Raw genomic sequence first — 21571 nt, 5'->3', positions numbered from 1 at the left:
CACTTGAAATCTAAATTTAAAGACAAATACAGACAATTAGAAATTGTTATAGATGAATTGTTGGATCTCAAATAAAAAATATCCCTATTTTGGCAATGTTGACCTTCTTGTAGGTGATAACGTTTTTGAGGGACATGTAGCCCTGTCTACATTACTGTTCAGTATCTCTATTTATGTTTTAAAAAGATATTTAACTAGGTTAACCACAGTATTCTAGCCAAAATCTGGCATAACTAAATTTTTGTCTTCTGTTAGACACAATACTTGCTGTAGTGTCAACAATGGCAGTCAGGCATGTCTGAGAGAGCTGCTCTTCAGGGCTGGATGAACTGAGCCCACATTGGAGATCCTCCTGGATGGAAATTGATATGTAAAATGCCAAGTACTAAAATGAAGACACTGAGCTGTGAATATTAATGAAAATAAATAGTTTTTTGTGTGTGCTAAACATAATAATTAGAAGATGAAACTTGATTTTACAGTATACAGTATGACACCTTAAAAAGTGGCTTTTTTAAAGTACCGTAAGAATAAAAATTACATTTACAGAATTACACAATTACAAAAAGAGTTTGGAGTATATCGTAGGAAAGCAAAGGGGCAGGCATAGAACCAACTAAATAAAAGCCCTTTTAAAGAAGAAGGTTTTCAGTCTTGATTTGAAAGAGATCAGGGAAGGTCCTGATATCCTTAGAGATAGTGTTCCAGAACTATCTGGGGGACAGATAGGAGACCAAAATTAGACGAACAAAGGTTGCAAGGTAGGGAGTAGGATGATAGTAAGTCAGACTGGTACTGAGGTGCCAAGCCATGTAGAGCCTTATACTGTAGGTGAGCATGAGGTTTTTGAAGTCGACACATATCCTGATAGGAAGCCAGTGCAAGGACTCCAGGATTCTGGAGATACTTACGTTTGTTCAGTGTGGATTTAGTTACCCCAGTAAGTAGAGTGTTATAGTCATGGATTTGAGAGAAGACGAAAGTGTTGACCAACTTTACAGCTAAAGTTACTGTAGCAGTAGGACACAGTCTGGCAATATTTCTGAGGTAACTTCAAAATGTTTGAAAAGTAACCTCCTAGATCGTTATTGGACATAATAAAATACTTTCCTGTGGTCTGGTTACAAATTTTAGCTTTATGTAGTAATGTTGAATTAATATTAGTAGGAAGAAAAAAGCTGCTCCATGCTACACTCTTCAGTGTATATGTACTAGTACCCCAAGATAATAGTTAAATTAAAGGGAGTGGGACTGGGTGTGTATTTCAGTTATTCCTACCAGTTATAAACAACTGCTTGTTTTTTCAGATTTGCATCTAAACAGAATCATTTTCTGAAACATTTGTTGAAGAAAAATGAGAAGAATTGTCGTAAATAGAAACTAGTTTCAAAACCGCAAATATATTTTTTTATTGTTAAGGCTGGTAAAAAACTCGCATCTACACTCAGAAAATATGGCGTATGGTATAGGTTACATAATGACTGCAGCTATAGAATATTTAGTTTTGAGAGAACACTGACAGCTTAACTTTTAAAGCTGGTAAAATTCAACAGCTCTAGGAACTCATGAAAAAAACATTAAACAAATGCAGGTTATAACGACGTTAAATTCCCTGGGTACCGTATGAATTTGAACTCTAAAAATCATCTGGCATAAGGAAAATAATACATTTGAAATGCAGCTGTGCGTGGAGTTGGTATGTTTTCCCTGTGTTCATGTGTGTTTCCTCCAGGTGCTCAGGTTTCCTCCTACAGTCCAAATACATGTCTACAGTATAGGTTAATTTGCTTCTGTAAATGAGTGTGAGTGTGTGGTGTTTGTGCCTGTGTGTGACCTGTGATGGACTGGCGTCCCATCCAGGATGTATCCTGGATTGATTGACTGTCAAAATTCTGGTTTATTTTACAACATATAAGCGGTGTCCATGTTTTACATGTTAAAGCACAGTTGAGGTTTAATGCAAAGAATTACAGGTACTTAAACACTTTGGATCTTCATAGTGAAAACACCCAGTTTGATAAAAGGAACAGTGTTCATTTTCTTTAGCTTGGCACAAGAAACAGTAAATTGTACGTGAAGCAGAAGGAATTTTTTCATTGTTCTTTTTCAGTGATGGAGTAGTTATGAAATATTAAACTCTACAAACATTTTTAGGAACAGTTTCAGGGCATCCTTCAGTGCTTTTATTTCTTTTTATGAATAAGGTTAGTACACATATTAATAATTTGGAATGTTGTGCTGAATACCAGATGGTAAGTTTTACGCAACAGCTCTAACTGAATTAAAAAAAATACATGTATAAAACCAACAGGGAGGAATTCATTGTCTATCCATTCATTTTTAGATGCTTCATTCAATTGAGGGTATCAGAGCCTATCCCAGTAAGCAAGAGGCACAAGACAGGACATTACAGGGCACACACAGACACACTCACAGACAGGCCCACTTTTCCCAAAGACTATTAACCTTACCAGAAGGTTTTGAACTGAGGGGAAATCCACACAAACACAAGGAGAACATACAAACTCCATTAGATGAGTTTGCTGTTAACAAATAGCATCTCAGGTGTGGGATTGAACCCAGGACCATAGTACTGCAAGGAAGCAATCCTAACCACTGCACCACTGTGTCACCTAATGCTTTCATATACTGTACAGTATTTGTGCTTTCATGTTTACACTCATGCAGTTAATTTCTTTTAAAGCAGTTGGGTTTGATTCATTGAAGCGCACAATGTGATATTTTGGAGGAATGAGGGTGTACTAGATGATAGTGAAGATAGTGATAGAAATAATAACTTTGATAATATAATAATAATTGTCTGAATTTGTATGCATTTTGCATCTGCGGCTCCGTGATATAACAGATCAGGTGGAAAAGTGAAAAAGTGCTTCACCACTGGAATTAAGGAGAAACTTTAGGGAGGCCAAATTGTGCAAGCCCAAAATGGAATGCAAGAACACCAGAGTTAACTGGGATCCTTGTGCGTAGTGCGTAGTCATTATTAATGACTTAATAATCATTATAAGGCAAACATATAAAAAGAGAGACTCTGAAGAATTCATTATTTCTTAAAACAAGAAGCTGAATTTCCTACTGGTGCTGGTTACATATTGGTAAGAGCCAATTTTGTTTCATAAAAATTATTTTTTTTTACTTGCAGGCCTTGGCCCTTACTATTCAATATACTGTAGCTTATGTAGTATATTCTACAAATAGAAATACTCTGCCATTTTCATGGTTAGTGAAATCTTAAAAGACCATTTAGTCTGATTTGATCCTAAATTGTTAATGACCAAGTAGTCAGGTTTGATGTCTCATCTGAAGGACATCACCTCCTACAGTTCAAAGTCCCCTGTCACCATACTGAGGCTTGGGTTTTGAAGTGTGTATTGTTTTAAAGTTGGCTCCACATAATGGACAATAGAAAAAAATATATACTATACAGTTTTGTGTAATGATCACATTAATATAATGTAGATATTGTGTGCAGTGATATACAGTTATTTGAATTTAACCATATGGCTGGCAAATAGCAGAAATGATTTTCCCATTTGATTTGAAGCAAAGTGACAAATAGGTGACTGTGTGTATCATTGATTGCTACTTAAAGTAAATTTGGACTAATATTTCTACTGTATCTGTGCCCAAGCCATTAAGTATGCCATTTCTTCTAGGTATGTTACTGTGATGTTAGACTTCTGAAATGATTAGAGGAGGTAGCTGTGTAAGTGTGTGAGTTGCAAAGAAACAAGTACAGTAGGAATAAATTCCACACTCAAAAGGAAAGAGTAAGAGTAAAATACAAACTACTTCCACTGTGGAGTCCTATTCAGGAGAGGAGAAAGGGAGAGTTAAGAAATGAGTGAGAGGTGAGATGGGAGAAATGGAAAAAAAGGTAAAGATGTATTTGTTAAAACCTCTGTCTTGTATACTTCTAGAATAGGAGTTTTTACATCCTCGTGAAAGAGCACAAACAGGTCATTGTCATTGAGGTTAGGAGAGGGTGAAATGGGTATTTTCACACATCAGTATGAAGCCCCCCAAAATTGATAAACCAGCACAAAACTAAAAAATGGCAAAATGGTCAACAAGTTTGTGAGAATATGGACAATACTTGAAAGTGATTATGTATAGGCACTGGATGTGGCTTTTGCTGCATGGCTTCTGGTTCTGGTCCAAGGTTGCTATTTGTTGTGGTTCTGAAACATAGTTAGTTGTATAATATCCCAGATGGCTTAGATTGAGACTAGGAGAGGAATTTCACAAAACCACTGAAAATGACAGAATAAAACAAGACTACGGATAATTTAGATAATTAAATTAAATTAAGAAAACTTGTGCAGAAACAATCTCGGGATGGCAAACAGATTCCAATGGAGAATTGGAGGGTTGAGATGGAAATTTGAGAGCAAAATGAATCTTGGATGATGTTGTGGTCATAAAGAAATATGAGAAATAAGCCTCACAGTATATACTGTAGCTCCTGAGGACACTGGATTTCGTAGACACAGGGCAAAACACCATCACATCAGACAGATACAGTTTTGCAATATTGATAAATGAAAAGAAACACAATAAAAAAGTAACATGGGGTTACTGTTGATTTGGAGAGGTCTTTGATTCTCACTCCTCATTGCTCATTATGGAATGTTCTGAATATAAGAATGTAAGAATGGTTACAAGTAAGGCCATACTGCTGATCTAACCTGCTTGGTAATTGGTAACAAATTGGTCTGTGGATCTCTTACAACTGTTCCTTGAAAGAAGCCAGGGTATACACTTCAGCAATATGATCAGCTTGATCCATACTCCCACAACCCTTTGTGTAAAAACTGCCGCATGTTCTTAGATTTACAGTAGATGAACATCAATTGCATTTGTGTACTAGGTTGACTTTGTCAATACTTTTGATGATTTTGATACTCCATACTCGTAGTCTTCATTGTTCAAGACTTAAAGGGTTTAGCATATTTGCCTGTCAGTGTACTGTAAGACACTTTTCCAAACGATGTGTATTACCCCTGTCTTCAGTGACTGCTGTAGTTTTGTTAATGGACAATATTTTAATTAATACTTAATCATCCCATACTTAATAATTAAAAGAAATGGTTAATAATAGCAGATAATTGTTAATGAATAACCTTCCTTTAAGTACAGTTAGTAAAATAAAACACAGTAAAAAAGTATTTTTTCTTATGCTCATATTTTTATAAATGATTTATGTTTTTTTTTAATTATAGGATTATACCAATTTTATTGCATTTCTTTTTTTAATTATGTTTTGGCTTTTGATTGGAACATTTCAAATTATTTCATACCTAACATTCTCATCCAGTTAAAGAAATAGTTATACAAATTACAGCTATGCCTTTCTATCAAGTTCTGAACACTTGCTTTATGAATTTTACTTTTACATTACATTTTTGTACCTATTTTTCAAAGTTTTAAAGAGCTTTTCTCTACTGCATTAAAAATAATAGGGTAATTAACAAGCATAAACAAGCAGTCATGTTTTACTTTGACAGTTCAGGGCTCTATTAGATTAAAAATAAGTAACTAAATAATTACATTAAACAAGTAATTTCTAGATGTCTTGAATGTTTAACAAGTTTTTTACATGTACATTAATGTAATGGGACTTTCATTTTTAGTTTAGGAATTCTGATTCTGATTCTGAAAAATAGTTTTCAAGGAGTCAATAATGTTTGTAAAAAGAAGGATGGGTATAAGTTTATTGTCACAGGGCTTGTGTCAATGAATGACCTACAGCAATGTCTTAATAATAGCTTCTCAGTAATAATTAATTGACTACTTTGTGCAAAAGACCAAAAAGACATGATGAAAGACGTTAGCTTTGATGGGATAAATGCGTTGTTCTCATTTGAGAGCTGTTCTGCAATGTCAAGATTTCGTATTAATAAACCCATACAATAACCTGTTGATCTACATCAAAATTTCAAGTGTCTTTTTCATCCATCCATTTTCAAACCACTTTTTCCAGTTCAGGGTTGCGGGGGAGCCAGAGTCTATCCCGGCCAGCAACAGATGCAAGACTTGATACACCCTGAACGGGACTCCAATCAATCGTAGGGCAGACACACACTCAGACCTAGGGCAAATGTTCCCAGAAGCCTATTAACCTACCAGTATGTTTTTAGACTATGGATGGAAACCAGAGCACCTGGAGGAAACCATGAAGAGAACATAAAACATGCAGACAGCACCTCAGGTCCAGAACAGAACCTAGGGCCCTAACACGTAGAGGCAGCAAGGCAAATCATGTGCCAACATACTGCCTCAAGTGTCTTTTTCACTAGTGAGAAAATTTCCATATGTCAGGATCAGTTGAATTGGCCACAGCAGATAGTGACTACTGGTTCAATGCCTATAGAAAACCAGATTAAAATCTTTTGTGTTTAGTTGATTCATAGTGAGCAAGACCTAGGGGTTTTCATACAGTTCCAGGCTAAACACTGCGTGAATATGTACTGTATACTGAAAACAAGACAGGAAGACAGTAGGATTGGAGGACACTTAGTGACCGTGAGCATTCTTCATTCACATCTTTGTTTACATGGTGAACTGGAAGCAGAACTGGGCATGCTGAATTAGAAAAGGAAACTAAATTAAGAGTTTTAAAATTATGTACTTTAAAATGCCACAGAAGACAATTACCATGGATTTTCAAATCAAGGAATGCAATAATTCCACACAAAGAGCTTGCTGGCTAGAACAGTTTTGCTTGTTCCTCTTTGAATTCTAATTTACTTCAAAGGAAGTGGCAATAGTATCATCTTTCGGTAAGTAGGAGTGGATGAAGGCATTCTGAAGCTACAAATCATATAATGAGGAGGGACGTACCTGTAGGGAGTAGTCATAAAATCTGTGAATAATTTCTATCTACTGTATAGGCTTTTCCAAAATTTTAATAAAATGTCTTTTATTTCTACTTTTAAACTTTGAAAAATACAACACCAACTAGACAAGCTGCTTGTGAGTTAAAATGAAAGTGCTGTTATGATACCATCTATATCCTGGTCTGGAATCCATCTGAGAGTACAAGGCATTATCATTGCATCCTGTTTAGCACACAAAAAGCCATTGTTAGAGGTTAATGGTATTAGACTGGCAATCGCTGATAAACATTCAGTTGTACAGAAAAACTGATAAAGCAGTGGCGTTTACAGTAAGGAAACGTTGAGCGATTAGGAAATAAAATGGAGTGAGACAGCCATCTGATTGTATATATGTCACCATGATAACACTAAAATTATTTTGCATTCAATTTGTCTGACTAGCTCGGTATTTAAAAAGAGAGTATTTTAACTTAATCTCGTTTTACGCAAACTATGGCACAGTAAAGTTATACTTGCAAATGTGATGTGTGATATATTATGCTATTCCTTAATAGTTTTCATCATTTTCATTTGACCTTTTATTTGCTATTATGTGCCACAGGCATAGTCATAGTATTTTGGCCATTAATTTTATATGATATTTATGTTGACATAAATGTAATTTTAGTTGCTGCAACTTTATCACATTTTAGGAGTTTACTGAACCATGACCTCCCAGAAAATCACCTTTCAGTGCTTATGTGATGCATTGATTAATTAATGTAATGCTTTCATTTCTATTAAATTAATATTTCAGTAAAGAAGACAATATCATTAGGGTATTGAAGACTCCTGGGTTTAACACTGCTAGCTTGTCCTAGAAAAAATATTTTAAATTAACTGAATAACATAAAATTAAATTTCTGTCTTTCATTGTTTAATACGCTGTTCCTCTGACACAGAAATGTCTAGAGTATTTTTGTTTTAAATGCAATTCCATTAGTTTCCACTTGTGTCCTCTGGTTTGTGTTTGACTGTCTGAAGACGTTCGCTGAAGAAGCTGACTTTGCAAATTCTTTTGAGGATTTTCAATACTCGGATAGGGTCACCTCAAAGCGTGTTCTTATCAAGTCTCTGAAAAGGTCCAGTTCTTTTAGCCTGTCAGTGTAGGTAAGTTGAGTAAATTATTAAACCCTTTCTTAGATATTTAATTTCTGCCTTGAGAATCGAAATGTGGGAAAATTGGCCAAACATTTCCCAAGAAGCTTAACCATGCAAGAGCAAATTGAGCTCTATTATCTGGATGCCACAGGTTAGAACTTGGGTCATTAGCTGACTGGGACTGTTAATTAGAATTCCCTAGCTGACAGTGACTGTGACTGTGATTCACTAGCTGATTGTCACTGGGATTCCCCAAGTAGTAGTAGTGTTGTCAGTAAGGGATGCACCTCTCCTCCAATCAGTACTGAATGTTCCATAGAGGGCTGTTGTGCACTTACACAAACGCAGGGACAATCACCGGTTATCTCAGCCAGTAAGTCTATGCAGGAGTGCTCAAAAAACGCCAGGTGAAATTGAGAGAGAATATGCATACCCCACACAGAAGGTCTAACAGCCCAGAATTGAATGGAAGATGTAACAGAAGTTAAAGTTCTGACTCTTCTTGGCTAAATGTGTGCAGGTTTCCCTATTATATTTATATTAGCTAATGCCAGGGCTGGGTGATTACAAAATCAAAAGTAATTACATTTTATGTGTATTAAAATCTGTTACTTGACAGAAAGCAAAGTTTTAAAAGTAGGGAAGAATCACAACTAGAGCTGATGAGACATAATTCTTATGACTGGGTTACAACACTATCTAGAGTAAGTTGTTGATGTTAAATGTTAGAGACAGTCAACATGATATTTAATAAGATTTTTTCTTCTCCACTAATTTATGATGATGCTTCGATACAGTGAAATCATTGCACATTCCTGTTCTAAGAGTGACCCTGAAATTTCAAGCCTTGTCTATAATACAGAGATAAAATGGAAAAGATCTGTGTGTAATGCGTACAGAAAGATGGAACTTGGTTCAATTCATGTCTTTCCTACAGTTCATGCCTGCACTGTCTGCGTGTATTTGGCCAATTATGCCCAATTACAATATATAACACATTCAACAGATTTTATTTCAGATTAATTTAATTTTAAGTGTTGAATATAGCTCACAAAATGTAATGGGAGCATAGGAATGATTATGTTCTGTGAATGGTAATTGTGCGCAGCATTTGTATTTCTTTTCTTGACTGCTTTGTTTTGTTTGTTTTGTCCCCTTTCCTTATTGCTAATACTGTGTTGTGTAAAAATTCTTGACATGTGTCTATACAAAAAGCCATTAATCTGGTTCCAAAACTGAAATAGTTTTCATTCTAAATACATATCGTTCTTTATTAAGAAAAAATGTTTGAATCTGTCTGACCATTTTTTGGCAGCAGTGGAAACGAGGAAAAGACAGACTTATTAAATATGTCAGAGGAGTCTCTAGCTGTTTTAACGCTATACATTCATGAATAAAACCCCCCAAAAGACAAACCATGACATTTTAAAGCATATTATAGATTTAATTATTCATTTTTCAAATGAAAAATGTGTATTTATTTTTCAGTTGATTTCAAATGTTACTACGATTGCATGCAGGTTCTGCCTGAAGTGGTTATCACCATCTAGATTTGTAAATTATGGTCTTGTTGATCAGGTCAAAGGAGGAGTGCAATCAGCCTTCCAAATTTATTGTTTATTGATTATTATTATTATATTAATTAGTGTTGGTGGTTTCTTCTTATATACCTTTCCTAGTGGTTATTTTTAATTATATCTACATTATTCTCATTATTTGCCAGTGCATGTATGAACGTGCAAACGATAAACTGTATCTATGAGTCTTCAGGAAAGCATTTTCTTTTATTTTGCAGCTACTTATAGAAATAACTTAGCTTAAAACTTTATAGTTTATGATGTTTTAGGAGCTTTTCATCTTTGTTTAAAAGTCTCTCAAATTGTAGATTCACTTTTGAAATTAACACCAACAGAGAACACCAGCACTTCTCCCATTTGCTCTTAAAAGAACACCTAGGAAAGATATAAAGTCAGTCAGCTCATAACAGTTATTACAATACATATTTTTCTAGAAACTAAATTCTAGAAGGTGTGACTTAAAACCCCTAGAATTTACACACTTGAATAACCTGCATTAGAGTGACCTGACATTGATACTTTATTGATCCTGTGAGGGAAATTGATGAATTTTTTATGATAAGATAAGATTACTTTATTAGCCATATACAATTTCTTGCATTAGGAATTTGTCTTTACACATACCCCAACTTGCTCCCCATGAGACGCACAGACAGGGAGAGAAGCGTGGGGTCAGAGCACAGGGTCATTATATAGCACCCCTGGAGCAGGTGGGGTTAAGGGTCTTGCTCAGGGGCCTAACAGAGTAGGATTCCTCTGCCAGGTGTGGGATTTGAACCAGCCCCAGCCACTGCACCGCCCCATTCTGTGTGAAGTAGAGCAGAGAGAGAATACAAGGTGATAAAGACATGCTGCAATAGCATGTTAATGAGGGCAATAAATATATATTAAGACTCCAATTACTGGAGGTAACATTCTGTGCCTCTGTACAGAAGTTATCGGAAGGTCCTTTCAATCTTGTGGTACCTCAAATAAGAGGTGAAGATTAAAGCACTCTGTGAAGGACATTGGACTTTGTGGAAGCAATGTCAAAAGAAGTCAAGAAAGGGACCCAGTGGTCTTTGTTATTAAGACTCTGTGATTAGAGTGTGCTTTGATGTTCTCTTCCATGGGGAAGATGCCCTCTGGTACTTACAGATAAGTAGGATGCAATTGAGTTTCTTTGCTGGTGACATTTACATTCAGTGTGAGTGTGCTTATATATAAAGCCTGTACTTATTCAGTCTTCGTGCTTTTCTCTGTTCTTGTTCTGTATAATTTCTTAAATTTTCCTGTCTGGCACTTTGAGCCTGACTCCTTAAAACTTGCAAAGTTTCTTTGAGTAAATCTTTGGTAACGACTACAATAGTATTGCTAATACCGAAAAATTGATGTTTTGTTCCTGTGCGTGTAAACACTTCAGCAACTTGTAAATCTGAATTTAATGAGACTTGGATTTGAAATATGTTTTTAAACACCCTGAAATATATAAATGGGTAATTTAATGTGCCTGTGGGGAAAGTAATTATGAAAAATACAAAACTTCATACAGTACAAACCGAATATTTAGTTGCTGAGCAGTCAGGTTATTAGTAGTAGAGTCTCTTTCTGAGGGACTGTGCAATGCCGCACAATATTTTTTTAGAAAGCCACAACACACATTTGCAGTCTCCCTTAAGAGAAAAGAGAAAATAATTCTGCTTTTGAGGAGCAGTTTGATACAAAAATAGACTTCAATCCATAAAATGCACCATGATACAGAAGGTAGCTGTGTTCTTACTGTGCATAATTACATTTTTATGTTCATCCGGACTTAAAACCACAGAGAACTAGAACATTCACACCTGAAGAAGGCTTCACAGCCGAAACTTGTGTTTTCTCTCTTCTCTTTTCAGCATGGAATAAACCTATTACTTGTTCATTTGCTGTCTTGTTGAGTTGGATTTTTTTTAATCTAACACAAAACAGTAACAGGTTTGATTTGTATATTTCTTTTGGAACTTTAAGTGTACATTTAGGGGTGGCATGATGGTGCAGTGGTTAGCATGGTTTCCTTGTAGCTGTGGTGCCCTGGGTTCAGTTCCCTGAGGAGCTATTTGTGTAGAGTTTGTATGTTATCCCTGTATTTCTCTGGGTGCTCTGGTTTCCTCCCATAGTCTAAAGACATGCTGGTAGATTAATTGGCTGTTGGATGGAAGGTTCTGTTTAGACTAAAGTTTTATGTACTGATAAACTTTTAATTACATTTGTCCTGTAACAATAAATGGTATGGGATACTTAATAATCATTATAAGGCAAACATATAAAAAGAGAGACACTGAAGAATTCATTATTTCTTAAAACAAGAAGCTGAATTTCCTACTGGTGCTGGTTACATATTGGTAAGAGCCAATTTTTTTTCATAAAAATTATTTTTTTTTACTTGCAGGCCTTGGCCCTTACTATTCAATATACTGTAGCTTATGTAGTATATTCTACAAATAGAAATACTCTGTATTTTCATGGTTAGTGAAATCTTAAAAGACCATTTAGTCTGATTTGATCCTAAATTGTTAATAGATATGTTTAAGGAGTCCATTTATTATACAGTAAATTGTTCAATAAATTCCAGTAATAATAGTGAATGCATCAACATATATTTTATCTGTGACATGTTCAGGCATTTAAGCTATACATTATTTCTTAGGTCATTTGGTTCCAAATGTATGTGGTGAGGCCTTTTGTTTTAAAGAGGCAGGTTTTTAAAAAAAATCCCATTGATTCTCAACCAAACAGACAAGGAATCAATCTACAGTGTATAAAGTTAATATAATTAAGTTCATTTGTATGTGACATATTAATAATAGAATTCTTAGTGACTGACATACAATATATTACCAGTTTTCCAGGATGGTCATTTATAGTAGTTGCTATAGTAGTAATTCACATTTAATACATCTGCAACATTTAAAAAATGTGGTTAGATATTCTATATTTGATATGACAACAACAAAACAAACATAAAACATAATACACAACCATGAGAACTCTCACTAAAGAGAAGAAGAGGGTGGGAAAAGACATAATTAAGCTACCTGTAGATATAAAATAGCTTTATTTAGTTTCATAAACACAATTTCAGCAAATTAATGCAGAAAAGGTGTGATTTAAGAATGTCTTAGTGTCCAGCCAACCTTGTAAAATAGATTTTTGGGATAAGGTAAGATGCTTCAAGAAGATGCTTCAAGAAGTTTGTCAGTAGCACGGTCACATCCAAAAGCACATTAGTCACATATACCCAAAAGTGCTCCATCACTTGTACACCTTGCGCACAGCTGTGACAGAGAGCACTGGCAGAAATGTTACACTGATATGGTGTTGTGCAGGTTCTGTGTACAATTTAAAATGGATTAACTGTTGTGCTAAATTGTTAGAGGAAGAAAAAGTATTTTCTCAGTCAGCATCCTAGTCAGGACTACCATTCAGCTTGTCTGCTTTTTTATCTAATCTAAACGTAACTGAGGGTCGTATTTAGGCAACGGTAAATCAAACCCTAATTTAGGTAGAGAAGAAGGTGTGATTCAAATAGTTAGCCAGAGTAGTTTTCAGGGACTGGGATGTTTGTCAAAATTGATAAGAACATACTGTAGATCTAGCATCATACTGGTAAATCATAGAGGAAAGGCCTAAAATTGGAACAAAGGTTCACTTTCAGAAGGACAATGATTGAAAACACAAGGCCAAAGCTACACTGAAGCGACTTAAGAATGAGAAAGTGATTGTTCTTGAGTGGCTCAGTCTAAGCCCAGTTGGTGTGAATCCTGTTGAGAAACTGTGGAAAGGCTTGAAATTGCTGTCCATAAGTGATCCCCAAGCAACTTTAGGTAACTTGAGTGAATCTGCCAAGAACAGTTTGATTTCATGTGTCTGAATACTTATCAAATCAAATCAAATCAAAGTTCATTTATCAAATGCACAACAATACAGCGTGCAGCAGTAGTTGCTGGCAATGAAATGTCTTTTCCGCAAAAATCACAAAAATCACAAAAACACAAAAATCACAAAATTAAGGGTTATGAAAATAAGGTTACATAATAATAGATGTAATAGGAATTGAATGAAACTCAATATGAGTAGAGCTGCTATGTGTCCATGGTGTATGCAATATATACTAGTAGTGTGGTTATGCTGAATACAGTGAAAACTGTGTGTCCATGTAGCCATTACAGGTGATTTGCTAAAGGAGCTGCAGGTTGGCTATTTAGCAGTCTTATTGCCTGGAGGAAGAAGCTGTTCCGTAGTCTGTTGGACTTGGACTGAATGCTTCGGTACAGGTTACTGGACGGTAGGAGGGAAAACAGTTTGTGACTGGGATGACTGGGGTCCTTGAGAATGGACCTGGCCTTCTTCAGACATCTAGCTAAGTAGATATCCTGGATGTTTGGTAGCTCACAGCCAGTAATATGCTGCGCTAAGTTCACCACCCTCTGCAGTACTGTTCCCATACCAGGCACTCAATAGTGCACGTGTAGTTAGCCTGGATATATGATGGCATGCCAAACCTCTTTAGCCTATGGAGAAAGAATAGGCGCTGCCATGCTGTTTTGACCACGGTGTTGGTGTGGTGGGTCCAGGTTAAGTCTTCTGAGATGTTAACTTCCAGGAACTTAAAACTGCTGACCCTCTCCACTGCAGTCCCATTGATGTAGTTGGTGTGTGATCTCCGCCCTGGTGTTTTCTATAGTCCACAATCATCTCCTTAGTCTAACTGATGTTCAGAGAGAGGTTGTTCTCCTGGCACCATGCTGCCAGGGTTTCAACCTCCTCCATAGAAAGGGTTTGAATACTTTTGCCAGATACTGTGAGTTACTGGGCAACGTTTTATGCATGTAAAGCCTGCTGCTTAATTTTCTGATTTTTATTTATCAAGGTAGAGAAAGGATCAATGCAATCAGCATTGTTTTTTTTTCTCTTTTGTTTTGCTAACATGTACAATGACTTATCTTACTCTTAGAAGTCTTCAATTTGAGTATTCATGCATGAAAAAAATATGTATGCATCATTTGATAATTTCACAAAATGTTTCACCATAGAAAGGGTTTGAATACTTTTGCCAGATACTGTGAGTTACTGGGCAACGTTTTATGCATGCAAAGACTGCTGCTGAACTTAATTTTCTGATTTTTATTGAACTAGGTAGAGAAAAGATCAAACAGAATATTAAGTAGCACAGAAAATTTAGAAAAAGTCACAGACATGAGAGATATACTGTAAGTGCAGACACCTTGCATAACACCAAAGAGCAAAATGAACTGTCTGGTTCCTTCACATGAGGTAGTGAAAGCATCAGCTGGAACATGTCCCAAAATAACTCACTGCTGACCTCTGATAATTTAAGAAACTCTTGTTAAAATCTTCTTTACTTTCCTTAGATTAAGTTATTTTATGGGGCTTTTTACAGCTTTAACATTAAAGAATTCTGATCTTTTTTCATTTGATGTTACACCTTATTGGGAAAAATATTGGAATGAGTTTGAAGGAATTATTTTATACCCAGCCACTTACTGTATGTATCAATGTGTTTGCAGGGCACAATTCACGTTTTTCTTTTGTACAGTAAGTACAGTTTGAAAAAATCTTCAAGTTTGAGCGGAATTCTTCAAGTTTGACGCTGTTCAAATCCTGTTGGAGACTAACATCAAAAGCTCAAGAGCAGATTATGAAAAGAGTTTAAACAAAGCTGTGAGAAATTTGAATAGCTTTTAATTCAGCTATTATACTCTACTTATAATATCATCGGCATCTTCGCTATCAAAGGAAAAGTCTTCCAATAGCTCTGTTGGAATTCCCAGGAAAGCAAAAAATCTTTATCAGAACCCATCATGCTTTGAGAATGTCATGGCTTCAGCAGCTGATTGTTACTGTTTGGGCAAGATCCTGTGCGTATTTATTGATGCATAGGAAACATTCGGGTTCATCCCAGAAAACTCCTGCTGATCTATTAACTTAAATTATCTTAACCCTGAAGGCATTTTTAAACTACTCTCTTTGCTATCTCACTGTTTCAGGCATGGAAGCTGGCCTTTCTTCTTCTGCATAATTTTAAACACGGAGAATGTAAAGAGCCTTCTCTCCTAATGCCTGCTTGTTTCCTGACAGCAGCAAGATAAAACAAGGCTCCTTCGTAAAATGTTTTTGTCTAACCTGCCCTGCATTAAAAATGCGTGCTGAGGGGTTTCAGAGAGCACTTAAATGGTTTTATAAAGTAGGGTGCATTGTTTTTTTTTATGAAATGTTGAAAAAATGAACCTGTGTGTGTGTGTGTGTGTGTGTGTGGATACACAAAAGTGCATATGTCTATGCTGTTATACACCATACATTTAATTCTATTTGCAGTTGGCTTTCTGTTTCTTGCTCCAAGATTATTAGAGTTTATAAACGAACATTTGGGAGAAGACAATAATTAACTCCTGCACATGTTGCAGGATCTACAGAGGCAGTCGCTTTATCAAAAGCAGTCACCTCCCACACATTTGCATTTTGGCTTATCATCTCCCATTCCACCACCCTCCCCCAGTGCTGCTACTGTTGCATGGTATGTATGGTTTCTCATCCAGTGGTGAGGTACTTAGGCCTCATCCAGACATTTTAAAGGAAAACCTAATATTGGATACACGACTCCAATCAATAGATTATTGTTGTTAAACTACTGAATACATGATTAGGTATTAACTGTGACTATTACTGTGTTGTGGTTCAGTACTTTAAAAGAGATACAGTTTCTTTGCACGTCTTCTGCTTGAGTAATGAGTAATGGGTGCACCTAATGTAAAACAGCCAAATTCTTATCTTCAAAAGAATAACGCAAAAAGAGAACTTTATTCAATCAGAATTGTGAGCACCACTCAATTCCAGGTCTAGTCTAGTCTAGTTTTTTTGCTGTAGATTTGCAGGCTTATGCCTGTATAACAAAGTTGTTATACAGTTGTTGCTTATACCTGTATTTGGTTGCTTTACCATTGACTTTTGTAGCTTTGGGTCATCTTCAGACTAATCGCACAATTTGAAATTAGTTATATAGTATTTGTTAATCAATTTCCATGCCTAAACCGCACACCCCACCAGCAGCATTCATGCAGATAACTTAAGATGTACAATACCCTGATTATGCTGAAAGAAAAAGATAAACAGCTGTCATCAATGTACCATTTATAGTTTAGTAACTATAGTATTTATAGTTGAGGTTGTTTGGTTTGCTTTGTTAGTGTGTTTAGCACTGGCTGCTAAGAATGAGATTAAACTAAAACTTTGGTAGTGTTTGCAGTACTGTATGCTTTTTTCCATCACATTTTGGATTTGTAGTTTGTTTGAATTCATTATACCAGCTTCTGGTTTATACCCATGTAACAGTCCTGTTTTTTTAAGTAAAAAATTACTTAAGAGAACTGTTAACTATTACCTTAAAAACAGTGGTCCACCAGTAAAATGAAGAAACAGGTGCTGAAGGAAAAAACAAAGAAAAAAATAAAAGAGTAATGACCAATTAGGATGCTTTGCATTTTGTAAAATGGAACAGTACAAACAGAATGTAAGGAAGTTAAGTTAAGACCTTATGTCCCAAATTGCCCTTAAGAAATCCAGGGACATTGAAGGCTGATACTGTTGGCTCAAGCACTGTGTTAACTTTGAGCTCTCCTTACATTTGTGCCCAGACATGCTATTTCTTACAAAACAAAAGCATGTTTTAAAACCTTAAACAATTTCTTTGAAGATTCAGTTGCACAGAAAAATGTTTTTGCAAATGCACTTGGTGTCATTCTCGACTCGTAAGCTTTGATTTAATTTACACAACAAGTCTTTGACTAGAACTGCTTTTTAACACTTGAGTAACAGTGCTAATCTCAAAACCTGCTTGAACAGGAAGCACACAGAGCTGGCTCATTTTTTTCATAATCTCGGATCTTGACTACTGTAACTCGTTGTTTGCTGGTGTGTCTGACAACAAACAACAAAGACATCAGTTTATGAGAATGTTGTTGCCACTCTATTATCCAGCCACCTGAACACATTTGTCCAGTTATTAAGTTCTTATATTGGTTACCTGTGAGTTGTCTTTTCAGTAGCTGTTATAACATATAAAGTTTTTTTTTTTTATGTGAGGGACCTCTTACCTTCAGGAGCCTTTAAGTTCTTACATATCAAAACACCCACAGAAAATATAGACTGATTATTCCCCGATATCATCTCCAGTTAGCTGGATTCAGGGTTAACAGTTAATATGCCTGTAGATTCTGAAACTCCCTCCCCGTCTTCTTCAAAAATGGTGTAACAATAGTCTTTTAAAAACTACATTTAAAATGTTGCTGCCTTGAATGTCCTTTTGTGTAATGCCTTTTGACTGTATTTGAATTTGCTCATGCGTTGTTAGAGCATATTTTACATTTGAACAGTTGCCTGTGATGTCTTGGTATGAAGGGCACTTTTTCAGACTAATTATATATATTATATATATTACTGGATTATAAACTGTGTCAATTTAAAACACATGTGTCCTGACAAGGCTGAGATCTGTGTGCCTTTTCTTTTCTCAGAATCACAATAATCACAGGATACAGTTAGAGGAACACTATCTGGTTCTGTGTTATTTTACCTATGGCATATCTCTTTAATGTGATCACCCTATGTCTTGACCAAGCCATTAGGAAAATTATCATTGAAACTCTTCTATTTACCCTTGATGGACAGATGATTGGAAAGTCAAGCTGTGTTTGTCACTATAAGACATTTTCTCTAGATTTTGGTTGCTTTGTTTTGAGGTGTTCTTTCTAGACGCCTATATACCAGACAGAGAGAACCAGATGAACTCAAGTAAAGGACACATGAAGGTTAATTGGATTGGAATAAATGCTTCATAAAAAGGGGACTTATATGAAGCATTTAGAGATACAGAGACTAGTATGCAATCAAGTTTTACTGTGCTTTTTGAGAAACACCCCCCAAAAAAAAAACAGGGCCGAGTGGTGGCACTGTGGCTAAGGATCTGTGCCTGTGGCTGGAAGGTTGCTGGTTCAAATCCTACAGCTGGCCGAGGAATCCTGCTCCGTTGGGCTCCTGAGCAAGTCCCTTAACCCCAACTGCTCCAGGGGTGCTGTATAAATGGCTGACCCAGTGCTCTGACCCCAAGCTTCTCTCTGTGTCTGTGTGTCTCATGGAGAGCAAGCTGGGGTATGTAAAAACACAAATTCCAAATGCAAGAAATTGTATATGGCTAATAAAGTGATCTTATCTTACTGTATATTGAAGTCTTGGAGCACATTCCATCATACCTTTTTACATTTAGAATGAGGATCTCAAAGTCAGTCTCTGTATTCTGCTTTGTCTCTAAGCTAGTTAGCTTGTGCCATATTCCCACAACCCTTTATGTAAAAGTGTCCACTGTTTTCATTTGTAGTGCACTCCCCTATAGTTATTATTTTGTTTATTTTGTGTTTCACTGTTGATTTTGAATAAGTCTGTTGGGTTCACTTTGTCAATGCTTTTGAGGATTTTGGATACAGTTTTTTACCCTGTCAGAGTACAATCTTTTAAAGATTTCCTTTAAAGAATGTATTTTTTCACTCTTCTCTGAAATTATTCCAGAACAGTGGCATACAGTATTTTTCTGAATGTGGTGGTCAAAATTGTGCATGGTATTTAAAAGAGGTTTTACTAATTGACATATTTCACATTACATCACATAATGAAAACTCTGAACTTTCAACTGTTTATCTTCTTTTTGCCTTTTTAGTGCTTAGCCACCTTAATAATCTTCAAAAGCACCTTCATGCTTCAAAAAACTATTTTTTTTGCACAGAAATGTGTCCACATGAAATACATGAAAGTATGAAAAATGTATTTTACCTATAAAAGTGTTTAGTTTGAGGATTCAAGTCTTGTTTCAAATATTTGCTTTATGAAACATTGGAAGGGGGTGAATACTTTTGCAAAGCATTGCACTTTGATGTGTCACCTGCGAAGAAAACTGCAGCACTTCAGTTTTCTTTCAGCTTCTGAAGTACTGAAAAACTCAAAGATGTTACAGAGATTCATTGTTCAATGAAGAATTCATTCTGTGCCCTTTTTTAGTTATCACTGTATGTTTAAAAATGACATCGTTTCAAGATTCAAGTTGTTATACATCTTGATTTCCTTTCCATAAGTAATGTCAGTTTGTAAGGACTTAAAGTTAACTTTAAGTTAACCTCAGCTTTTTAAAATTATTAGTAAAACCTCTATGTACTAAAAGCTTAAAGGAAATGTTTATCCATCAGCATAACAAAACAAGTCAGGTGGCATGATGGTGCATCTGGACCTAGGATGCTATGTAAGAATAATAATAATAATTTGTTACACTTATATAGTGCTTTTCTGCAACCACTCAAAGTGCTTTACACTTTCTCCAATGTGCAGTCCTACCTGAATGATACTACGGCAGCCAAACTACGCCACTACGCTCACCACACATCAGCTATCAGTGGGGAGGAGAACAGAGTGATGAGGCGGGTTCATGGATGGGGATTGTTAGGAGGCCATGATTGGTAAAGGCCAGTGGGAAATTTGGCTAGGACGCCAGGGAAAAACCCCTGCTCTTTTCGAGAAACATCTCGGGCTTTTTAATGACCACAGAGAGTCAGGACCTCGGTTTTTACGTCTCATCCAAAGGATGGCACCTATTTACAGTGTCCCCGTCACTATACTGGGGCATTAGGATCCACACAGACCACAGAGTGAGCGCCCCCTACTGGCCCCACTAACACCTCTTCCAGCAGAAATCCTAGATTTCCAAGGAGGACTCCCATCCAGGTACTGACCAGGCTCTCACCTGCTGAGCTTCAATGGGCTGCCAGTGGTGAGTTGTAGGGTGATATAGCTGCTGGCATAAATATGCATGGAGTTTGTACAGTATGTTCTTCCCGTGTTTGTGTGGATTTCCTCCAGGTCCAAAACCATGTTGGTAGGTTAATTGGCTTCTGAGAAAATTAGCTGCTAAGTGTGTGCATGTTTGTGTCTGTGTGTGCACTGTGATGGACTGCTGGGCCATCCAGGGAGTACCTTGCTTTGCTGGATGGATGGGTGGAACATAACAAGAAAGTGAAATGTGTCACATACAGGATATTTGTGAAATGAAGCTAAAACCCTAATAATGTAGCCTCTGTTTTTTATAAGTTATTAATGAATAGCCACGTCTCCCAAACCTTTGCATGCACCTTGTTAATTGTTTGCTTTTAAAATACGGGATTGTAGTAAGAGGGGCACTCTTTTCTTTTTTTTTCTCCTAGTTAAATTGCTTACTGAACTGTAAATCACCAGTACATGCTTTATTCAGTTAAAGAAAATGGATCAACTCTGTATTTCAATTTGGCTTTGCACATTGAAAACCCCTAAAGGGGTCTGCAGCTCTGTGTGCCATTTTCATCCCTTAGCCAGACAATTTTCATCAGCATACAGATGACGATATTTTATTTGCACTTACTGAAGCAAGTGGATGTACTGTATATATCCTCAGCACTTCGAAAATGTAAAAATGTAGTTTTAAGTTCTCCACAAAACATCTGGAGGGGAATATGTAAAATATTGAAATTTTAAGCAGTGTGATTTTTCTCCTGTGTTTATATTGAGTGTTCAGTAAGAATTGATTAGAGATCTTTTTATTTGAAATCTTTGCTCTCTGATAAATTACATTGGGATTTTCTTTCTATAATAATAATAAACTTAATTTTATATAGTGCCTTTAAAGGTGGCTTCTCAAAGCACTTTACAGAATGACAACAACAATAAATAAAAAGAATAAACAAGATAAAACACAATTACAATACACAGAGAAGACTGTGGATGGTGATACTAAGTATAGTAGGAGCAGAGAAGCAAAGAATGGAACCAGTTAAGTAAAGGCTCTTCTAAAGAAGAAGGTTTTGAGTCTGGGCTTGAAGGAGTTTAGAGAAGGTGACTCTCTGATATCTTTGGGGAGAGAGTTCTAGAGCTTGGGGGCATAACAGG

At 36.1% G+C, this 21571-nt stretch overlaps 1 protein-coding gene across 5 annotated transcripts in view; it reads left to right on the top strand.

The window, feature by feature from the left end:
- Positions 1-21571, top strand: part of LOC148837715 (homer protein homolog 1-like) — a 114857-nt gene that overhangs the window by 15796 nt on the left and 77490 nt on the right. Inside the window, exon 1 of one of the 5 annotated variants that reach the window (XM_088909935.1) lies at positions 6738-6803. The exons of the other annotated variants lie outside the window; for them this stretch is intronic. The gene's annotated coding sequence lies outside the window, so the exon portion shown is untranslated. Of the gene's footprint in view, positions 1-6737; positions 6804-21571 lie in introns of those variants that run through there. 5 annotated transcript variants of the gene reach the window in all.

The sequence above is a fragment of the Atractosteus spatula genome, chromosome 3 (assembly GCF_055471065.1).
Source record: "Atractosteus spatula isolate fAtrSpa1 chromosome 3, fAtrSpa1.hap1, whole genome shotgun sequence".
In the NCBI taxonomy this organism is placed as follows: Eukaryota; Metazoa; Chordata; class Actinopteri; order Semionotiformes; family Lepisosteidae; genus Atractosteus; species Atractosteus spatula.
This window is presented reverse-complemented; position numbering and strand designations above follow the sequence as displayed.